This window comes from Drosophila suzukii (assembly GCF_043229965.1).
Source record: "Drosophila suzukii chromosome 2 unlocalized genomic scaffold, CBGP_Dsuzu_IsoJpt1.0 scf_2c, whole genome shotgun sequence".
Classification (NCBI taxonomy): domain Eukaryota; kingdom Metazoa; phylum Arthropoda; class Insecta; order Diptera; family Drosophilidae; genus Drosophila; species Drosophila suzukii.
Window position 1 is genome coordinate 26,107,703 of NW_027255896.1, and position 19,473 is coordinate 26,127,175.

The following is a 19,473-nucleotide window of genomic DNA, read 5'->3' on the forward strand; positions in this document are numbered from 1 at the left end:
ATATTACATATATTTTTAACACGGCTATTACAACGTCTTCATTTCCGTTAATATGGAAAAACGCCAAAATTTTCCCAATTCCTAAGCCAAACAATGACTATACCCTATTTCAATATTACCTTTTCTATCAAAAAGTCTTTGAAAACCTTATGTCCTCACAGATTCAACTATACTTAGCTAATAATTCTCTACTTGACGAAAAACAATCAGGATTCTTTCACAAAATAGTGACGAGTGGAGAACCAAAATATCTTTTCAATAAACTTACCCCAGCCACATCTGTAAGAACCAAAAATTACATATGCCCTCGAATACAAACACTGTGTTCGAGAAGGCAATTTTTCATAAATGGTATCCGGCTATGGAACAATCTACCGCACCAATACAAAACAATTAGGAGCGCAACTCAATTTTACAATAAAGTTAAAGATCTTTTAAAATACCAGTACACATAAGTATAAAAATTAAATGAAAAAAAATAACACAAAAAAAAAAATAAACCAAACAAAAATAAAAAAATAAAAATATATATATTTTAAAAACAATAATAATTGTAACTAAGAAACTACGAAAATTTGATGTTAGTCAATAATATTAATTAAGAGCGAGAGAAATTGTTTTAATAACTTAAAAATAATAATAATATAAAATATCAACTCAATGTGACTAGCGCGATAACTATAAGTGTGCACTTGTAGCGCTAGGATATAAATAAATAAATAAATAAATAAATACTAAGGGACTGCAAAAAATCAAAAACATTAGAAAAAAATACTACAAAAAATTTTCTAAAACACATAACCTAGCCGATGGTGAAAGATATAGGCAGCACAAACGGGAGTTTGAGTTTCTTAATAAATTTCTACATAGCCAATACATTTGTGAAATTGAGCATAGTTTGAAGGCCAACCCTACGGAGTTTCGGCGCTTTGTCAACTCAAAAAAATCACATTCGTCTATACCTTCAACAATGTCGTATGGTGATGTTGTTGCTTCCACTGAGGCCGATATCGCAAATTTGTTCGCTGCCTCTTTTTCCTCGAACATGGAACCTTCCGATGATTGGTATGACCTGGAAACTTTAAATTCAATTGCAGAAATTTGCAACATTGGGAGCCTGTACATATCGTATGATGACATTTCTGAAGCAATTAGTTATTTTGATGATTCCCCAAGACTAGACTTTAATGGAATTTCTTCATTCTTCCTCAAGAATTGTATTGCCAGTCTTTACCTACCCCTGCAAATTCTGTTCTCTTCTTCCGTGTCTCAAGGAAGATTCCCACTTAGATGGAAAATTCCTAGAGTCACGCCGGTCCATAAAGGAAGAAGTAAATTTGATATTTCTAACTATAGGCCAATTGCTAAGATCAGCAACATAGCTAAATTGTTCGAAAGAATAATTTTCAAAAAATTATCGTTCTTAATAAAGTCTTACATCGAACCTAATCAACATGGCTTCATGCCCGGTCGATCTACGGCGACCAACTTGGCTGTCTTTACCAATCACTGTATATATGCTTTTGAAGATCATTTGCAGATGGACACGATTTACACAGATTTTGCAAAGCTTTTGACAAGGTTTGTCACTCTGCCCTAAAGGCTAAACTTTCCAAACATGGCTTTCACTCCCCTTTTCTTAACTGGATAGCATCGTATTTGGATAACCGACGCTATCATGTTGAAGTAGGTGGTGCATTATCCCATCCTTATAAAGCGACATCTGGACTTCCTCAGGGTAGCTCCCTTGGCCCTTTACTTTTCATTATTTTTATAAATGACATTTGTGCCTGTATCCATTCTTCCAGCTTCCTTTTATATGCGGATGACCTAAAGATTTATAGGACTGTCAGTAACGTAAATGATTCGATATTGCTTCAATCTGACCTAGATAGTATAGGCAGTTGGTGTTCCAAGAATAGTTTGCCTTTAAGCCTTAACAAATGCCACACCGTTTGTTATGCGAAACGTTCTGTAACTATTCCATCCACTTATCACATCAATAACTACCCTCTCTCTGTTTTGAATGAAATAGTTAATCTGGGGGTATTATTTAATGACAAATTTCTGTTTAATGAGCACCTGAATTTTATATTACCAAAGGCTTATGCAATGTTCGGCTTTGTGAAGAGAAACATTTTATTATTCAAAGATACGTATTCTAGATTGTATACTCTGCTTTTGTCCGTTCTAGGGTTGAATATGCTTCCTTTGTTTGGAATCCCTCGGGAAGTGTCCAGATCAATAGGATTGAGAGGTTGCAGAAAAAGTTTTTGAAGTTTGCATTGCAATCCCTGCATTTTACTGAACCGGCACCGCCGGTCGAGGTACTCGACTATAGCGTCCTTTCTTCCTTCTTCCTTCTTCTTTTTTATTTTTATTTCGATTTTTTTAAGCTTTTTTTCTGGTTCCTCGAAAACGGCTTTAACGATACGACATATTGTTTTTAAAAGTCTTGTGTCAAAGGTATTAATCAACAAAAATGGCAACCAGTTCAGAACATCTTACCCTTCCTGAGTATTGATCTTTTTTTGTGCGTATCAAAGCTATATCTGAAGGTCCTGGAAACTAAAGTCGATATTAAGCAGCTTAATAGAAGAAACTTTACTTCTACCACTTTTGGAAAAACTTGATAGTTTGGCAGAAAAACAGATATAAGTAGCAATACTTGGAACACCCGTAACTTGTAAAGTACTAAAGGTACTGGCTTGTGCTATACACTGTGAAAAAATCTATAAATGTGCGCTCCACAGAATTGCATGTGAAATCCCAACCTTTACAGCGGAATAAAAGTAAAAACACTATTGTAATAATTTTTAATTTAAACATGACTTTTGATCATGGTATTAAGGTACACAAATGTGAAAACGAATATGACTGTGATCTAACAATAACACCGCTTAACGAGGTAAAAATCTAGTGACGATCGCACCTTCAGCAAACAAAAGTTGTGATATCAACTTTTATACGATCTACTTAGTGAATAGAGTTTCTTAATTCTTGTGTTGCCGCCTCCGACAAATAGCTCACACATACCCCCTTCCCACACGTTTTTAACCTACCTCTTCCCTACCCACACAACTCATCTCACCCCGGGCTGGACTAAGGTATCTCTCGTACCGTGCCGAGAGTCAATCTGGCTGGGAGCCCGAGTCAACAAAAAACTCAGTCTCAAACGGTGAGCTCAGGCAAGTGGCGACCGCCTGTTCTAAGTCAGCCTTTCCCGGGTAAAGCGGATCTCTGCCCGGGTGGACCGGTCCCTTCTCCGCAGCTCGTGGTATTTAAGTATGGAGAATTTTAATAAAAAGAAAAGCCTCAGCAGCACCAAATAAGAGCCCGACACTCTTAAAAAGTCGAAAGTCGCAATCAACGACGATAAGACGAACACGGCTCCGAAAAACCAAGTCCATGTGACGTCGACCCCTGCCAAGGAAAGGGAACAACGCAGCCGTATAAGCCCAATTCTCCAAAAAGACCAGCCCAAGCCTCCCACCTGTGTAGTTGTGCTTAACCAGCTACTCCAACCTGAGGGGAGCGCCAAAGCCGGTCTTGTGGTGAGTACCAGGGCAAAGGAGTTCAAGAGGACACCACCTAACCATGCAGGACCTCTTGAACGAAAGAAAGCATTCCGTATCCTCAAACGGCTGGCTACCAACCCAATACGTGAGGATCAAACGTCGAAATTGGATTACCAAAAAATTCAAGAAGACATAGCCTGGACCAAGGAGCCAAGGAACCAATGGGGTCTGGTTAGACGGGCCCTTGCGTCACCCACCCGATTGCACTGATGCAGGGTGGTACCAGGGCAACGTAAAATTGATCGCCTGTGAAGACGAGAGATCGGCAGCACTTTACAAGGCTGCCATTAACAAGGTCGGCGAGGTCTACCCCGGGGCCAAGTTGGCAGTTTGCGAGGCTGCAGACATCCCATCTCGACCGAGAGCGATGGTGTGGCTGCCGAAGGTGGTTAAGGTGGAGAAAACCGTGCGCGTCACTATGAACGTGGTAATCCTCCTGATCCAGGCCTGCTTGGAACCGGGTGAATTACGGGTTCGACAAAGTGCAACTTCGCATCTACGACACAGACAAAGTAGCGGCAGACAACCTGACCGCCGGTGCGTCGTATGAACCCCCGAGCGACGACGAATTAAAGCATGAGGAGGCCACCCATACAGGATACTTGTCAACCGACTCAGAGGTGACAGAAAGCGTGAAGCAGCAGTGCACTCAGAAAACGACCCGACCAGGGCGCACTGTTCTTCAAGACATAGCGGAGGAAGCGGAGGGTACCCAGCCCGACCACGGTCCTAAAGAAGGTGCGGTTACTGCAGATTAATCTGCACCAGAGCAAGGCAGCATCCGCTGCCCTCCTCATCCGCCTGGCAACAGGCAACCTAGACGTAGTCCTCATTCAAGAGCCATGGATTGTTGGTAACAGCATCTGTGGCTTATCAACCCCCCTGTACAAGCTATTTAACACCAAGAGTAAGGGTAAAACCAGAACCTGCATTCTCACAAAGACACGCCTTAACCCATTTCTTATTCCACAGTTTAGCGAAGGCGACCTCACCACGGTCAGACTGGAGCTGAACGAACACACTCATCACACCATAGCATCATTCTATCTGGCTCACGACTACGACGGGCCATTACCAAACACCACTACACAACAACTTATACATGCAGACTCATCTAAGGAACTCATCCTAGGAGGGGACCCTAACTCACACCACACGCAATGGGGAAGTATGTATGTACAAACACAAACGAAAGGGGTGTGTTAATCTACGACTATCTCCTTCAATCAAATCTATTCATCTGCAACAAAGGTAATGACCCAACTTTTATCACTAGAAATAGGAGGGAAGTCTTAGACATTACACTAATATCTGATCCTCTACTTAAACAGCTAGAAGCGTGGAACGTGGGGATCGAGCACTCGTTCTCAGACCACCGATACATAGAATTTACAATAGCTCTAGACTGTCCTCCCGCCGAGAACATTACTAATCTAAGATTAACCAACTGGGGATACTACAAAAATCTCCTCAATAGGAACCTACACGCTCCACCGACGCACATACTCAACGGTCAAGAATTAGATAACCTAGTTAATACTTTTACTGACATCTGCGGTGAGGCCATAAAAAGGTCTTGCCCAAGCAGAACAGTCAAAGCAAAGCACAAACCCCCCTGGTAGAACACAATCCTGGCGAACCTTTAAAGAGAGTGTAGAACTTACTTTAACAGAGCTAAATACAACAATAGGGAATCTTCCTGGAACTTTTACCATACAAAACTAAGCCTATACAAAAAGGAAATTAGAATATCAAAACGAAGAGCATGGGCTAATTTCTGTAGCAGCATAGAATCTACTGCGGATGCATCCAGACTTAGAAGAATTTTAGCAAAATCTCCAGCAACCATTGGCTGCCTAAAAACCAATGCTGAAAGCTGGACTGAAAACAGCCAGGAAACCCTAGAACTACTGTTAGACACCCATTTCCCTAAAAACACCCAAGTAGTAGAGGACCTCTACATAGAGAAGAACGTTAACGACCAGAACATAGACAACATCTCGAACCCTGACCGCATTAAGTGGGCTAATAACTCTTTTAAGTTAAGGTAATTTTTATACCGAAAGCCGGCAATCCCTCCCATACCAACTCAAAGGACTTCCGCCCGATAAGTCTATCTTCCCTCTTGTTGAAGACCCTGGAATGGCTAATTGACATCCATATCAGGCTAACCATCAACCCAAACCTACTCTCGGAGGCACATCACGCGTACCGAAAAGGCAGATCAACCGATACCGCCCTCCACTCTCTAGTATATAGTATAGAGAGAGGCTTCCGCAATAAGGAATACTCTCTGGCAGCGTTTCTAGACATAAAAAGCGCCTTCAACAAAGTCACCCCAACGGCTTTTACTGGTGCTCTGACTGAACTGAGCATTGAGCGGCCCATAGTGGGACTAAACGAGATGGCCACTCATCTGAGAATCAACCTCATCTGGGTGCCTGAACACCGTAATATTGAGGGCAACTGCATAGCAGACGAGCTAGCAACAACCGTTGGAACTCAATCTCAACATGCCACAATTCTAGACTAAAATCTCTTATGTTTTCTAAGAAGAACAAAATACTTCGCGAAATCAAATAACCCATGAGCTAGGGAAAAGGATCTGCTCAGAGATCACGTGGTATCACAAGGGGCCCAGTGTGGCCTAAGTGTGGAAATTAGTATATAAAATCCAACCACTCCTACCTACCTTAGTAGACCGTATAATACATTTTCGTCACAAAATGTGATATCAGAACTATAAAACTGAGAGACTGGTTTGCGTAAAAACGGACGGATAGACGGACATGGCTATATCGACTCGTCTGGTGACGCTGATCAAGAATATATATACTTTATGGGGTCGGAAACGTCTCCTTCACCGCGTTGCAGACTTCTGACTGAAATCAAAATACCCTCTGCAAGGGTATAATAATAAAAGAATTCACTTCTTTAAATGGTCCAACCACTTTTTGCAATATGTGTGGTAAATTTGTTATGAACGCTAAATATCAACCCTTGAGGTAAAAAGTCTTTATTTTTCCCACTTTCGAATTGATATCAAATCTGACACCGGAAGAGGCTAAAGTACCAAAGTTACGTCCACCTAAACGTTATCATAAAAGACTCACCCGTCTATCGTCAATGTCATGAGAGAATATTTTCAAGCAAGTTCTGTACCTCAAGAAAATCCTGATCGACGTACGTATCCTTCCAGTTTTGTAAAAATGATCGTTGTACATGTCGAACAGGGCAGAGTGCAATATCGCTGTGTTGGCATCACTCTTCGATGTTTCCGAAACGGTTAAAAACAGCTCTCTTGTTCCTAGTATACCTGATAGACTAATCTTACGCAATTTTAGATCATTCGAGAATAACAAGTGAAACACCAAGCAAGTAAACTCAACGCCTCTGTTCTATTTCTTTGGTAAAAACTTATACAACTTTTGGCACGGACCCGCCCCGTCATTTGATCCAATCAAAACGGATTTCTTTCATCGTTTTCCACAAGCTAGGTAATTCTAAAGTTTTTTCCACTTGCGATAAAATATATATATAGTTTTTCCACACAATCCCGCTCCACCACTTCCATTTTGGGAAAAAATATATGTATTTATATATTTTTTCTGATCTTTCCATTCGGAAGCAGAATCCGCGTAAGTTCCACAATCAGCGCAAGCCCCGTTCCGCCAAATTGGCCGCTCCACCGTTAAGGCCTCCATTTTGTGCGAAAAAAAAAAATATATATAAGTTAACTAAGTAGCTAACCGGACGGAGGCGATGACCGAATGTCCGAAGCCCAGCTGCGGCCAAAACCGCTGACGCGGCATTTGGCCGGATGCTCGTGCATAGCCGGCAAACACAGCATATTTGCGTGGCCGCTATGAGTTTCAATTTTGTCAACTTTAAGTTCAGTTCGCTTCAAGCTCTATAAGAATAAAGAACACAAGTTCAATAGCATTGCAAAACTCCGGCAACCGCCGTTAAATATCTCTTATTATTTTGCACTGACTGAGTCTCTAGGCCAGCAGGCGAAGGGGGCAGTTACCTCCCAACGTAAGTCATCCTAATCAGCAATTGTGAAGGTGCAGCCATCCGGCTCTGACTCCAGAGAGGGATCCCCGATCTCTACGCACGAGAACCAGGTCAAGGCTCCCTCCTCCCCCGCACTACCGAGCGGGCTTCGGCAGGTGCGACCAGCAGCAACTATATTCCTCCCGCGTTCACGGGAGGCCATTACAAGCAGCAGCCTCCAGCGGCTCATATTCACGCGTGAGTGCAACGCATCCCCCCGCACCTACGGGAGGCAACTGGCCGCCACTCAGCTATAACGGGCGCTCCAAGAAGCGACCGCTTCCTCCGCGCCTACAAGCGAGCTCATCGAAGAAGACCACCCTTGACAATAAAGAAGAGGACCACCCTTGGCCACACACATATCGTGTATTGTTTCTCCCGCACATACGTGTGGGCTCATCGAAGAAGTCCACCCTTGACAGTGCGGCCATTGAGGACCACCTCAGGCCGCGCCCATCAACCAGATTAATTGGCGCTCAACAATAAAAACCCAACGGTTTCGCTTAGAAATTTTTACATTCTTGGAAAAAATTTTTATCTTTGAGGAAGAAACCACAGTAAATAAAATGTAAGTGCACCCCTCATTTAAATATTTTCTAACCAGTCTGCAAAGTAGAACTAGTTAATAAAGAATACTACGAGAGTAAAACGGCTCCTAGCCCGATAAAATTCGGGATTTGATTAACGAAAATAAAATATATAAATATATTACGTTAAATTCATTAATTTTTCTGATTTGAAATATTTTGACTATGAGTCGAGGCTGTGTGTCAGTCTCATATACCCTTTATCTCTTATAATTTACAGTATTATAATTTTAAAATATTTACCACTACAATAATTTTTATGCAAGGGCACAGGTACTACTACTACCCTTAAAATTAACTAGGTGAATTATATAGTGAAGAAATACGAGCTCTCATTTTGGCGGCTCTGTGTCCCCGTTTTCTAATCCTTTTGTGTGCGTATATGAGCTCGCCATTTTCTAAGTATAGAAGCGTCAAGCAGTACGCTAGCGATTCAGGGTCAGATAGTGAAGAACTCCTTCGAGCTTCCACTCCGAAAAACACGCGTAGAAACCCCCCAGCGGGCGAAAGGGTAGACCTAATGGATCCTGAACAACTTAGAGGAGTAGTGCAGGCGGCTATTGACAACGCCCTGGCCGGGCAGGCCGCCGTAAATTTACAAAAAGAACGGGAGTTCAGACAAATAATCGATGCATTGACCAGCCAAGTGGCAGAATTGCGCGCTGCGCCCACGACGTCCCGAAGTTCGGCCCCAACGCCAGAAATTAAGGTTTATGCAGCCATAGAAATTATAGACACAGTTCAATGCAGCGAGCCTCTGGACGCTGTCAAGTGCCTACCCGAATTTGCGGGGGCACAGGAATCATATGTTTCATGGAGGCAAGCCGCCACCGCTGCCTACCACATATTTAGACGGTACAATGGTAGTTCACGCCATTATCAGGCAGTGATTATAATAAGAAGTAAAATAAGAGGCACTGCTGATGCAGTGTTGTCCTCCTTTGGCACAATTTTAAATTTTGACGCGATCATAGACCGTCTGGATTTCACTTACAGTGACAAACGGCAGATCCACGTCATTGAACAGGAGATGGGCACCCTCAGACAGGGAAGCCTCACACTCCTGCAATATTACGATGAGGTTGAGAAAAAACTCACCTTACTCACAAATAAAGCCACGATGTCGTACGAGACAGCGGCGGCAAGAATTTTGTGTGATAAATTCCGGGACGATGCGCTCCGGGTATTTATTTCGGGCCTTAGACGCAGCCTATCTGATGTCCTCTTCTCGGCAAAGCCGAAGGACATGCCAACTGCGTTGGCATTAGCGCAAGAAGTGGAATCAAACCACGAGAGGTACACGTTCGCAACATCGTTTGCAAAGAGTCTAGAGGATAGGGACCGTAAGACGAGTCCAAAGGAGCAAAGGCGCCAGCAGGATAGAAATTTTTCCCAAACAGACCCCCAGTTGGGTATTAATAAAAATCCCTATTATACCAAACAAGCAAAAGCGCAGGTACATTCTGACCTGCGCAATAACAAATTGCAGAGTAGACCGGAGCCGATGGAAGTCGACCCCTCCTTAAAGGTTTGCATTCCTGCTCAAGCTCCACCCTATCAGAATAGGAGACCGGCAACGTCCGAGCGCACAGGGGCCCCTAGAAAACAGCAGAGGGTAAACCACGTCACCCAAAGCTCAGATCAGGAAGGGAAATCTTACGCCAACGCTGCGTCCAGCGCAATAGCAGAGATCAACGATGATGCTATTTGCGAATACGATTCAGACGTAGTCCATTTTTTAGGGGAAAATCCCTGCTGCCTGTCATCAGACGAAGAGTAGCGGGGATAAATATGAAGCTGCTTATTGACACGGGCGCCTCGAAAAATTTCATCCGACCGTTCGAAGGATTGAAATGTGTCCCGGTAGAAAACCCCTTCGAAATTCACTCAATTCACGGCAACACCACAATCACGAAGAAATGCTTCGTGTCACTTTTTGATTTGAAGGCCACCTTCTTCATCTTACCCGACTTATCTTCTTTTGATGCAATCGTAGGCCTCGACCTTCTTAAACAGGCGGGAGCGTCACTTTGCCTGGCCTCTGGCCACATCAAATGGGGCAACAAAGAGGAGAAAATTGATTTTCACTCGTGTCCTAAGTAAATTTTACCGAAGTGGATTGCTCAGATGCGCCACCTTTGGTCAGAAAGACATTTTTAACAATGCTCCGCGACAGGAAAAAAGCCTTTGCGGACCCCAATGAGGCTTTACCTTACAACACATCGGTGGTAGCCACCATCAGAACTGTTGATGAGGAGCCCATTTATGCCAAACTCTACCCATACCCAATGGGCGCAGCCGATTTCGTTAATGGCGAGATTCAAGAGCTGCTAAAAAATGGCATAATCCAGAAGTCGAGATCCCCCTACAATAACCCGATATGGGTTGTAGACAAAAAGGGCACCGACGGGCGCTCGTAAAATGCGACTCGTATTGGACTTTCGCAAATTGAACGAGAGGACAATACCTGATCGCTATCCCATGCCAAATATCTCTATGATACTAGGGAATTTAGGCAGAGCGAAATACTTCACTACGCTCGATTTAAAATCTGGCTACCACCAAATAACGCTGGCAGAACGCGACCGTGAAAAGACTTCCTTTTCCGTAAATGGAGGAAAGTACGAGTTTCGCAGAATGCCATTTGGACTAAAAAATGCTGCCAGCATTTTCCAAAGAACTATAGACGACATACTGCGAGAGCAGATAGGCAAATTTTGCTATGTTTATGTCGATGACGTTATCGTCTTCTCAGAAGACGAAAACTCTCACATCCAGCACGTAGATTGGGTTCTCAAAAGCCTTTACGATGCTAATATGAGGGTATCAACTGAAAAATCTAAATTCTTCAAAAAAAGCGTTAGCTTCTTGGGTTTTATAGTCACCAGCAACGGGGCTACTACTGACCCAGAAAAAACAAAGGCCATTCAAGAATTCCCTGAGCCCAAAAACGTGTTCGAAGTTAGATCATTCCTTGGCCTGGCCAGCTACTATAGATGCTTTATTAAAGATTTTGCGTCCATAGCTCGGCCCATTTCAGACATCCTGAAAGGGGAATTCGGTAGTGTCAGCAGACACAGGTCGAAAAATATCCAGGTGCAGTTCAACGAGCCGCAACGGCTAGCTTTTCACAAGCTGCGTAACATTCTAGCTTCCGAGGAGGTCATCCTCAGGTATCCCAACTATAAAAAAGCATTTGATCTAACGACAGATGCCTCAGCTTACGGCATTGGCGCAGTCCTATCCCAAGAGGGACGGCCCATTACCATGATCTCGAGAACCCTAAAGGACAGAGAGGTCAATTATGCCACCAATGAAAGGGAGCTGCTAGCAATAGTTTGGGCATTGGCCAAATTACGTCACTATCTATATGCAGTGAAAGATATCAACATCTTTACTGACCATCAACCACTGACCTTTGCGGTATCGGAATCCAATCCGAATGCAAAGATCAAACGGTGGAAAGCTCGCATCGACGAGTCCGGCGCCAAAATTTTTTACAAGCCCGGCAAGGAAAACCTCGTTGCGGATGCCCTCTCAAGACAGCAACTTAACGTTCTGGGAGAGGAAGAAGCTTTTTCAAGTGCGGCCACGATTCACAGTGAGCTGTCACTGACCCACACAATTGAGGCAACGGATAAGCCTTTGAATTGCTTCCAAAACCAGATAACTCTGGAGGAAGCTCGCTTTCCGCAAAAACGCAGCTTTGTCCTCTTTGGAAACAAGAGACGGCATGCGATCAGCTTCTCCTGCAAAGAGTCATTACTCAATGATCTCGCAGATTTAATTGTTCCTAAGGGCGTAAACGCCATCCATTGCGATTTGCACACACTCGCAATGATACAGGACCAACTGGTACGCCAATTTCCAGCCACAAAATTTTGGTATTGTAAAAATCGTGTAACGGACATTTTTGCAGTCCCGGAGAGACGAGAAATTCTGTCCACTGAACACAACAGGGCTCACAGGTCGGCCCAAGAAAATGTGAAGCAGGTACTCTCCGAGTACTACTTCCCGAAAATGGCCAAGCTAGCTATCGAAATCGTCGCTAACTGCAAAACATGTGCTAAAGCTAAATATGACAGGCATCCCAAAAAGCAGGAGCTTGGGGAAACACCAATCCCGTCTCAGGTTGGGGAAATATTACACATAGACATCTTCTCAACGGATAAAAAATATTTTCTTACATCCATTGACAAATTCTCAAAATTTGCGATGGTCCAGCCAATCCCCTCTAGAACCATAGAGGACATCAAACCAGCACTGCTACAACTCTTGAATGTTTTCCCGAAAGCCAAGGTCATATATTGTGACAACGAACCATCGTTGAATTCACACACCATTTTGTCCATGCTGGAAAACCATTTCGGCGTGAGCATCTCGAATGCACCGCCCCTCCACAGTGTCTCAAACGGACAAGTGGAGCGTTTCCACAGCACTCTAGTAGAGCTTGCTAGATGCCTTAAAATTGATAAAGGCATCAGTGACACCGTCGAGCTAATCTTGCTGGCCACAGCCAGATACAATAAATCTATCCATTCGGTCATCGACAAGAGGCCAGCCGACGTAATTCAAACACAGTCGGATCAACCACAGTATGAAATTCAGGATAAGATAAAAATCGCCCAGGACAAGCTCAGGAACAGGGAAAATGCTGCCCGACAGAACAGGGTGTTCAAAGTTGGTGAAAAAGTCCTTGTAAAATCCAACAGGCGGCTAGGCAACAAACTCTCACCATTGTGTGAAGAGAAGATTGTGGAAGCGGACATGGGGACCACAGTCCTCATCAAGGGGAGGGTGGTCCACAAGGACAACATTAAATAAAAAAAATAAGTTTTTTACCTTTTTGCCACTTGGCACAAATTTTACTAGCTTTAAGCATAGCTGATAAAATATTTTTTTTAAGGTTAAGTTAATTACCGTTGGTGGTGGGCAACCTTGTCATGAACAAAAATATAGCTCTGAATTCATTCCACAGGTCCAAAATCATTCCAATCCTCTTCTCCTTAACCATGGCGTCGGCGCACATCACCGACTATTCACAAGCCAAGTACATCCCCATTATTGACGGTCGAATACTAGTGTGGGAGGAATTCGCATTCGTTAGACATTCAGCGAACCTTTCAGAGTACAGGCGCGTAGTAGAAGAAACAGAAAATATGAGCGATATGTTTCCCCAGTCACACATGAAAAAACTTTTGGACGTGGACACAGCTCACCTTCGCGACCTGCTCGACTCGTTAGGCGTGCACCACAGGGTAGCAAGGAGTTTAGACTTTTTAGGATCAATTTTAAAAGTCGTAGCAGGAACTCCGGACGCCGGGGACTTAGAGAGAATTAAATTCACAGAAACACAATTGATCAATTCAAACAATAGACAAATAGAAATAAATACTAGAATACAAAGTCAAATTAATGAATTAACGTCAACCGTAAATCAAATCCTAAAAGTGGCAAAGAGTTCACAAGTGGACACTGGCCATCTATATGAAACCTTGCTCTCCAGAAACAGAATGTTAACAATGGAACTTCAAAATTTAATGATGGCAATTTCGCTTGCTAAAGTAAACATAGTCAGCCCAAACATATTAGATCACGCAGACCTAGAAAGTATTTGGATGGAGGAGCCCACCGACACTCCTATAAAAGATATTTTGTCCGTAGCGTCCGTAAAAATTCTCCAGTCCGCTAACATATTGCACTTCCTTATTAAGTTCCCAAAAATTAAATTAGCATGTAAGAAGATTACAATGTTCCCGGTAGCGCATAATAATGTGATGCTAAGGTTAGTGGATAATATAATAGCAGAATGCAATGGGGAAATGTATGCGATCCAGAATTGCTCCACAACACCAGGAGTCACTTTCTGCCGACTATCAGCGAGGACCACATGCGCCCGAGAACTCCATGCAGGTGGAGTTGCGCACTGCGAGACCCAACCAAGCGATTTACATCCGATCACTTATGTCGATGAGGGAATTATGATCATCAATGATCAATCAGCGCAGGTACGAGTAGACAACGGAACAAGCGTCTGGATACACGGGACGCATCTCGTCATCTTTAGTGAGCGCGTCACAGTAAACGAAACCCTGGTTTTGAACCAAAACTCCGCCCAGAAGAGGACTCCGGGGGTGGCAAGCTCACCCTCACTGAACATCACCATCAGTCAAAATACTCTGAGCCTCCCCTACCTTCACCGCTTGAGTGAACGTAACCTGGAATACATTCAGAAGTTCGGAAATAAAATCAATACCAATCAGACACACATGGTAGCGCTAATTACAGGAGTAATATTTTGCGCATTGATTTGTGTCGGCCTAACCTACATGCGACTCACCGGTGCCAGAAGATCTGCGGTAAAACTAAGAAGGGTGATCGCTGAAATAGGGTCGGCCGAGGGCGGCCTCAATCTTGAGGGGGGAGTAGTTAACTAAGTAGCTAACCGGACGGAGGCGATGACCGAATGTCCGAAGCCCAGCTGCGGCCAAAACCGCTGACGCGGCATTTGGCCGGATGCTCGTGCATAGCCGGCAAACACAGCATATTTGCGTGGCCGCTATGAGTTTCAATTTTGTCAACTTTAAGTTCAGTTCGCTTCAAGCTCTATAAGAATAAAGAACACAAGTTCAATAGCATTGCAAAACTCCGACAACCGCCGTTAAATATCTCTTATTATTTTGCACTGACTGAGTCTCTAGGCCAGCAGGCGAAGGGGGCAGTTACCTCCCAACGTAAGTCATCCTAATCAGCAATTGTGAAGGTGCAGCCATCCGGCTCTGACTCCAGAGAGGGATCCCCGATCTCTACGCACGAGAACCAGGTCAAGGCTCCCTCCTCCCCCGCACTACCGAGCGGGCTTCGGCAGGTGCGACCAGCAGCAACTATATTCCTCCCGCGTTCACGGGAGGCCATTACAAGCAGCAGCCTCCAGCGGCTCATATTCACGCGTGAGTGCAACGCATCCCCCCGCACCTACGGGAGGCAACTGGCCGCCACTCAGCTATAACGGGCGCTCCAAGAAGCGACCGCTTCCTCCGCGCCTACAAGCGAGCTCATCGAAGAAGACCACCCTTGACAATAAAGAAGAGGACCACCCTTGGCCACACACATATCGTGTATTGTTTCTCCCGCACATACGTGTGGGCTCATCGAAGAAGTCCACCCTTGACAGTGCGGCCATTGAGGACCACCTCAGGCCGCGCCCATCAACCAGATTAATTTATATCTCATTTTAATCTTTCCGATCGGAAGCATAATGTGCACACCACAAGTGGCACATTCCGCACAAATTCCGCAAAATTTATCGACATATTTGTATTGTTATGTTATATACTATATTACATATGGTCTTTAAATTGAATTATGTCGAAGTGTTTCATCCAAAAATAAAGTAAAACCTCAAACACCGTTCCGAATCCACGCGTTCCGCATCCATTTTTTCTGGTTCAGTTCATATATTATCCAAGATATACATCCATTTCACAATCCAGCTAAGTAATATACCATACCCACTTTCACATTGTTGTTATTATATTGACCCGTGGTGTGGTTTTCTGACCAATTTTCAAATCGTTAAGCCGAAACGCACTAAACAGCGACAGTCCGTGTAATTTCAGGCTCCTACTCGAGCGTACTATGGTAACTGGTGAAGGTGAGGAACAAAAAGTTCAGTTAACCGTCCCAACAGCTGGAACTTCCGGACGGGCCAGAGGCAAAAGCGAGTCGTCATCGCCAACCCAAAGGGCTGGACCTAGTAAAAGCTTAAATCCATCCATAACGATCAGCCGTCCTTAACCCCTTTAAAACCCGTGAAAACGGCAGCGTCACAGCAGGTTTTATTCCTGTAAGTCACAAGATCAACTGCGAAAATGGCTGAGGCTGAAGCTAAAACTGCTTTGACAAAATTTGTGACTGTAACCGATAGGGTTAGTCAATTCGAAGCCAGGGTCAATACCCCAGCAGACCTAGCTCCGTCTGCTCACACTAATAAGGTTAGATTTCAGCAGATACAGGCTCTCTGGTACAAGGTAGATAAAGAGTACGAGATGTGCTCTCAGGTTCTTTATGTATTAAATAGTACAGACAAGATGACAGTCATGCAAGCCAAGTATGACTACTGTTACTATGTCTTTGAACGATGCGCTGCAAGACTAAACGAAGCACTTGAATGAGCTAGCGTTCAACCTATTCCTGAACCATCCATACCGGTGCCTCTTCCTAGTGGATGCCGCGTTTCTCCAATAGACTGTGAAATTTTCAGTGGCGACTATGTTAATTGGCCGTTTTGATACCTTTTTTTCGCCATCAATGTTCAAAATCAAAGGCTTTCTGGCGTTGAAAAGCTGGTCCACCTCAACTCGTAAACGAGCGGAGAGGCAAAGTCTATTGGTGCATTATCAAAGGTCTATTGGTGTATTATCAAACGTTTCGAAAACAAGCGGCTGCTCGTCAACAGTTAACTAAAGATCCTGTTCAATCTTCCCTTTGTTTCCCAATAGGGTGGCAATTCCCTAAAGCACCTGGAGACCACTATCCAAGGTTGTTTGTCAGCTCTGAAAATAACTTAAGTAGATACAACAAACGGGGATTGTCTTCTCGTTTTCCTGTGCTTCTCAAAGCTGCCGAAGCTTACATTGGCACTGTGTCCGACCTTCACAAGGTCGTCATCGAACCCTTGATGCAATTGAAGAGCCCCGCGTCCTGAAAGTGGGCCGCGGATTATCCATAACTTTTAAAATAGGGTCACCGTAAGTCCACAGTCGTGTAAACTTTGTCCAAGGGACAACCATCCTATCTGTCTGTGTCCCCAGTTCCTAAATATGTCGGTTGCCGACCGGGAACAGTGTATTAAACAGAAACTCTGTCTGAACTGTTTTGTAAGAACCCACATGTCGAGAGACTGCACAAGTACGCACAATTGCTATACGGGTATGGCAACCTTTATATCAGAACGGTTATTAAACCTATTTAAGTTCCCCACTGAATCCACACAAGCTCTAATTTCGGGAGTAAATCAAACTGTTGCTGCCCAACCTCGTAAGCGCTGTAAATTCCATATAGGTTCCACCGTCAAGCCACAAATCCAAATCGAAGCCTCCGCAAATGTGTTACCACATTAAGCCGGAAACCTCCCATCCTGTACGAAACCCAACGGGTCGTTGAGGGACCTCCCCCCATCCAATTAGCAGATCCGAATTTCTACCAGAGTTTGTAAATTGACGTGCTCAGAGGCACCGATATCCTTCCATAGATTATTTTAGGCGACTTCCTTTCAAATTTTTGCGGAACACTTCTTGGCTAAGAGACCATGTTTGGGTACTTTCTTTGCGGCCCAATCGCGAAGAATCCCACTAAAAGAATATCTTCCTTCTCAGCACGGTTTTCTGTCACCGAATCTCAACTAGACGGCATCCATACCAAATTCTGGGAGGTGGAGGATGTTCCAGTGAAGCCGGGTAAGGAATCCAGCTCGGTGTGTGAAGATAACTTCCAGCAAACCACCACAAGGGATAAAGAAGAGAGGTATGTTGTTTTTTTGCCCTTTAAAGAACTTAACAAAATAAGCCTGGGACATTCAAGGTCCATCGCACTGGCGCAATTCCTTAGGAAGGAAGTACGGTTGAGTAAAAACGCCCCTTGAAAGAGGAGTATGACTTAGTTATTCAGGAGTATTTAGATTTAGGTCATATGCACCTAATCTTTCCAAATGACGACTCCAGAAATGTTTAATAGCCACACCACGCGGTTTTCAAGACAGACAGTACCACCACAAAGGTTCGCGTCGTGTTTAACGCCTCCAATAAATCGTCAAACGGGTACTGCTTAAATGATATCCTTTATACAGGTTCGGTACTGCAATCTGATTTGACCATCCAGACCCTCAAATGGCGTTTCTTTAAATACATCTTCAATGCTGACATAACCAAGATTTATCGGCATATTCTCTTCCATTCCGATCATACACGTTTCCAAAGAATCGTGTTCCGCGATAAAGAGGGAAAACTCTGTGATTATGAGCTCGACACTGTCACTTTCGGAGTTAACTGTGACCCCTTTCTGACCATACGCTTGCTTCAACAACTGGCCCGGGAAGTACGTGACCCATATCCTTTGGCAAGTGACATAATTTCTAACTTTATGTATGTCGATGATGTTCTAGCTGGCAATCACATGCAGCAGTCCGCTGTTTCAGCCATAAAAGGGCTCCGCGGTGCCCTTGAGAGTGCAGGCTTTCCGCTGCGCAAGTGGACCTCAACCGAGAAGAAACTTTTACAAGATATTCGGTCAAAAATTTGCATGCGCATTCGTCCTTATCCAAGGATTTCATTGAATCCACGAGGTCTTTGATCCTGTCCAAGTACAGTCTCCAAAATGTGACCTGGCACTTCAACCCTCCTGGCGCGCCTCCTATGGGAGGGCTATGGGAGGCCAGTGTCAAAAGCTTTTTGACACACTTGTACAAGCAGGCTGGCGGGAAGTACACATTTGAAGAGTTAGCTACCCTCCTATTGAAAATTGAGACCTGTTTAAACTCGAGACCTACTTGTCATGTCCGAAGACCCGACTGACCTCGTGGCCGCTATCATGCAGCGCACGAGTGTAAGCATCTTGTCAAACTGCGTCCATTTTAGTGGGGTCGGGGGAGAAGCGGTTTGACGTTCGAGCTTTGGTGGATCCTTGCTGCCCCGTGAGTCGCATTCTCTCATCCTTGGCAAGGGTCCTCAACCTTTCCGTCACCCGCGTGGCCTAGGAGCGGGCTTGCACCACCGAGATCTGCTCAAAGTCATCGAATATGACCCGACAAATGCTAATGCTAGTTGATGACCAGATGCAGACCCGAACTCCGGCCAAGCCCCTGGATCCGAAGGTCCGGGATGGCTTTCCAGACATCACTTTGGCTGATGATAGATGGTTCCACCCTTCCTTAGTGTCGACTGTTTTGGTAGCTGATGTATACGCGGAATTAATTCTGCCGGGTATCCGCTCGAGTCAAAACGGATTACCCAAGGTGCAAAGCTCAGCCTTGGGGTGGCTCCTTTCGGGCACTTGCTTCCTCTCCTGATACGCCATTCTCCCCATTGCGAGGGGAAGGAGAATATTCATGTTGAAGAAGGCAGAGTGCAACATCGGTGTGTTGGCATCACTGGTCGATGATTCGGAACCGGTTGAAAACTGTTTCGATACCCATGTTAGATCATTCGAGAGTAAAAAGTGAAACACGATGCAAGTAAACTCAACCCCTCTGTTGT

General features: G+C 44.3%; 1 protein-coding gene and 1 long non-coding RNA gene across 3 annotated transcripts in view; one reads left to right on the plus strand and one right to left on the minus strand.

Annotated features, from left to right (window-relative positions):
* Tig (Tiggrin) overlaps positions 1 to 19,473 on the minus strand; it is a 198,637-nt gene that overhangs the window by 100,945 nt on the left and 78,219 nt on the right. The window lies entirely within an intron of this gene.
* LOC139354142 (uncharacterized) lies at positions 7,221 to 15,639 on the plus strand. Its single transcript, XR_011605221.1, has 2 exons — positions 7,221 to 8,202; positions 13,200 to 15,639. It is a non-coding gene; the product is annotated as an uncharacterized lncRNA (long non-coding RNA).